Below are 4,565 nucleotides of genomic sequence, written 5' to 3'. Positions count from 1 at the left end.
CAAGAAATTTAACCTAGTCATTTGGATTTATTTGATAAAATGACCCAAATACCCAAACACTTCATAAATGAAACTGCTCTTCACTCCAGCTTATGATCTGTCATTGCGTACCCTTTGAACACAGTTCGGACCCAGAGTCAAAGTCCCACTGTATTATCAATCTTCTAGAGATGTACTGCATTCTCTTAATGACCTTGAAAGTCTCCTTTCCTCTCAGCTCTTTCATAAATTCTGTGAACGCGATTATTTGTGCGGTACAGTAAATTCAGTTTTTAAATTCTTGATTCTTTCAATGTGGCCAAGCAGTATTTTTACGATAGTTTCCTGATTCTTTACTTTTATTCACTCATTCGTAAAATAAACAGGACTTATCTGAACAAAGTCTCCTAAGAGCTAGAACACGATTAAATACCTCTAAATCTTCAGTACTCACCCCTGATAATCCAGATTTGGATGGCGTATGACAGTAGTCAGGTTTCTTGACCCTCGTGCCTCCGGGAGGCCCCACTATCAGCCCCCATCTGGTTTATCAGGCAGGTCCTCTTGTCAGTTTTTGGTCGTAGTCGTCTTGAACTACAGCTTACTGAATAACCTGGTGACTGAATCTGCCACCTGCCTTCCTTGAACTTGCACTCTTGGTTGTGGCTCTTGAACTCCCGTGTGGTGGGCGTACCCCCAGCACATACTATAAGTCAGGCACCTATCCTTATGCTGTGATGAATCCTGGTGATGTCACTTTGATCTCAATGGATACATGATATAAGGAACTTAGATGAACGGATTGGCCAGATTCTAGCAAACCCAGAGGCAGGTGAACAGGCCTGCCCAAAACAGAGAAGTTAGAAAACCTCTGTCAGATTGACTCTGATAGTTTCTCTACTTATTTGATGAAGTGGAACTGGAGGTTGGCTCTGAAAGTAGGCTGTTCAGTCCATGGTACAGTAACCAGCCAGCCAACACTTGACGGCAATCCTCGCCAAAGAGGTTGATACTTAGCACTTGCAAGCTGGCACACCTAATTTTTCTGTGTTCCTCTGTTATATAAATTACAATGATAATGTTCATTTTCAGTTTCTTGAAATTATTTTGAGTGACCTTTATCTTCAGCAAAAGTAATTTTGGACAATTGCCTTCGTCCCATCTGATCTTCTGCCTGGTTAACATACTGTCAGAATACCTCAGAATCAGTTGGTTTTCTTTTTATTTCCCCCAGAGTCTTGTAGCTTAATATACTGTTAGAATACCTCAGAATCAGTTGGCTTTCTTTTATTTCCCCCAGTCTTGTAACAATCAACCTGCAAAGGGAAAAACTTCTCTGTAGACATCAAAACTTACTAGAATACAAAATTGTGAAAATTACACCTTCCCCTAATGAGCTGAATGAGATGAAGTTCTCTTCCACGTACGCTCTGAAATGTGTTTCAGACTAAAATGAGAAACATATCTCATTACAAACTGTATTTTAAAATTAATATCTTAACGGCAGATAACTTGCTACAAAAGGCAGTCTGGGATGTCCTTTATATGGTGGTCAGCTCAATACTAGAAAATCAAGAAAGCTGACACCAATAACAACAAGGCATTCTGTGCAAATGACTTTTTGAAATGCAGTGTTGTCAAGCACGCCAGGTAATGCCACACTAATTAAAAAGTTTAATAAAACTGTTTATTGCATTTATTCTTTCCAAATCAGTCATTATACCCAAATCAAACGAGCAATACCACCTAGGATTAATCAGATAACCCACTTTATATTTTTTCATTCAGGATATCTCACGAGAAAACCAACATTTGCCTTTGTTGAAAAGAAGGGCAAACTATTTCTGCCTATCCAGGAACGCTTCGAGGATTGTATGCCAAACCAGTGTTTATTACCTTGTGCAATCCCTAATCTTTACCATGGACACATTGTGCTTCATTTTGCTGAAATCTAGATCAGTGAAAAAAACTTAACTACGTTCGTTTGTACCATCGCTATTTTCTGATATACACTGTACATAAGCCATATGCTTCTTTGGCAGTGTTTAGACGGGGAAAAGTGATAGCTTACCATTTTGAAGGATCTGGCCACATTATGATGCTGTCGTTAAAAAATTAACACCTGAAGCTGCTCCGTCGTGGGATTAGACGAGATCAGTCAGACAGTACGCCCAGAGACCTAAGAATGATTAAGATTTATTATTATTAGCAAGAGATTCATTAAAAAATACTCATAGTAGCATGAGTCTTAGAATGGAGAAGCAAATCCACAGTTATGTATATGTACATATATTCAAAGATAAATCAATATAGGTAGCTTTCGGGAACTTGTTCGGTTCCCCTTTTCAATCTGATGCGTTGATGTAGCACTCCAACCATGTAAACATAAAAGGACTCAAAAGGAGCGAAGTTGTTTATAGACTATGGAAACGGTCGTGAAACATACATCAGGCAATGCCGTCGTTAACGGCATTGCCTGGTCTATGTTTGACGACCGGTTCCATAGTTTATAAACAACTTCGCTCCTTCTGAGTCCTTTTATGTTTACTTGGTTGGAGTGCTACATCAACGCATCAGTTTGAAAAGGGAAACTGAACAAGTTCCCGAAAGCTATCTAAATTGACAGTAAAAAGATTTGAAAGGTGCAACATGGGGAAAACTTCGAAGTTGAACAGAGTAAAATGTTAGGAGAGGGTGGAAAGTAAGACGGAAGAAAAAGAATATAAACGAGATACAGTACAAGGAATGAAAGGGGGTTTCAGCTAGGGGGAAGGGACGCTGCTGTGCAGTTCAGGTGAATTTAACCCTAAACCTAACATGAAGATTAGACCTAGAATATTATTTTGTTGCTAAGAATCTGGACAAATAATGCACCGAGTCTTTGTAGTGAACTAATAGACCTAGGCATAAGTGCTTTAACCCTAATCTTAACACGGGGATTAGACCTAGAGTAGCATTTTGTTGACATGAATCTGGACAAATAATATAATTTACGGATCATGTCAAGATTATAGCAAGCCCACTCACAACATGGTTCGCTATTCTCTACAAGAAGATTATTGGGTTCGTTATTCTTTACATGGGAATAATCGGGTTCGCTGTTCTAGACATGAACACTTCGGTACTGGACATTTGATCCCACAGGGGTTAGTACTAAACAAGGCAAAATACATTTAACCACCCCAGGGGCTAGTACTACATACGGCGAAACTATAGATGAATCACTGTTTCGCCGTGTTTAGTACTAGCCCTCATGTGGAATTGGAGTTCGGACCGGAAAGGGTTGGCCATTCTTTACATGGGGATCATTGGGTTCGCTGTTCTTGACATGGAGATGTTGGGTTGGCTAAGCTTGACATGATCCTAATTTACTAAACGCGCCGTGTCACAATCTAGGAAAGATACATTTCTTTTTTGCACTCATATAGATCACTGAATTATCGACAGAATAAAGGGATTTTTAGACAATCTCTAACTAGACAAAACACTTACAGAGTTCAATTGGCGACTCCTGACCTGTCGTGAATGTCGAATAGCATTCGACCTCGACGTCGGTTTGTCTATTTTGATGTTCAAGTGGTTCCTGGTTCCTCTGCCAGTCGTTGTGGTAGAAACTTCAGTCGTTTCAGTACATCCACAGAGACGATTTAACACACCCCAGTTCGTTTCCATACAAATAGTTGCAACGCTAAAACGGATTTCTTCAAATATATTATGTAGTTCATATATATATATATATATATATATATATATATATATATATATATATATATATATATATATATATATATATTTATATATTATACATATGTACCTTACAAATAAATCTAAGCTGACATATTTCAATTATCTACTATATATACATATACCTTACAAATAAATCTAAGCTTCAATTATCCTCAAAAAAAAAAATTACCTGTTAACCTCACTATACTTTTTTTTTTACTCTAAATAATTTGAGAGTCTAATACAATAACAATACCTGAACCTAGAGCGTTGACTTCGAAAATCTAAATTTATCTATTAATTTCGCTATACTGATTTACTGTAAAATATTACTAAATCACCACGCTTGGCCAAAAGGTCCTAAAAATTGACAGTGAAATGTTTGCTCCGGAATTGAACGTCTCGCTGACACGGATTACTTCGAAACAACACATTTGCAACAATAGACAGCGTTGCCAAATTTCACTTTATGGACGACATTTCTCAGTTCTGTGATAATTTGTAAGGCTTACAGGATCATCAAAATGCTCTGTCTGAATTTAGCAATTTGGGAAGGGAAGGGAAGTGCTTTGTTATAAGGGGTAGCGTCAGTGATCAACATTATTATTATTATTATTATTTGCTAACGTATTGACTTGACCAATCTGCATCCAATCGTCTTCATGGATGTACTGAAACCGCTTAAAACGATATGATTGTAGCCTTTGAAGTAAAACTGTCTGAAATAAAAAAAAATATATATCTACATCAACAACACTTTAGGAAAAGAACTACGATACAAATTAATAACTATAAATGAATGAGTCTCCAATTACTGAGAAATTGGACGATATAATTTGGAAAAATATTAAAACTAAAAT

The 4,565-nt window shown here is 37.4% G+C and overlaps 1 long non-coding RNA gene across 1 annotated transcript; it reads right to left on the bottom strand.

The window, feature by feature from the left end:
• Positions 1–433: 433 nt before the first annotated feature.
• On the bottom strand, positions 434–3,667 carry LOC136847289 (uncharacterized). The gene is made up of 3 exons (XR_010855694.1): positions 3,472–3,667; positions 2,051–2,158; positions 434–1,295 (listed from the first exon to the last, which is right to left on the bottom strand). It is a non-coding gene; the product is annotated as an uncharacterized lncRNA (long non-coding RNA).
• Positions 3,668–4,565: the final 898 nt, after the last annotated feature.

Source organism: Macrobrachium rosenbergii, chromosome 16 (assembly GCF_040412425.1).
Source record: "Macrobrachium rosenbergii isolate ZJJX-2024 chromosome 16, ASM4041242v1, whole genome shotgun sequence".
In the NCBI taxonomy this organism is placed as follows: Eukaryota; Metazoa; Arthropoda; class Malacostraca; order Decapoda; family Palaemonidae; genus Macrobrachium; species Macrobrachium rosenbergii.
This window is presented reverse-complemented; position numbering and strand designations above follow the sequence as displayed.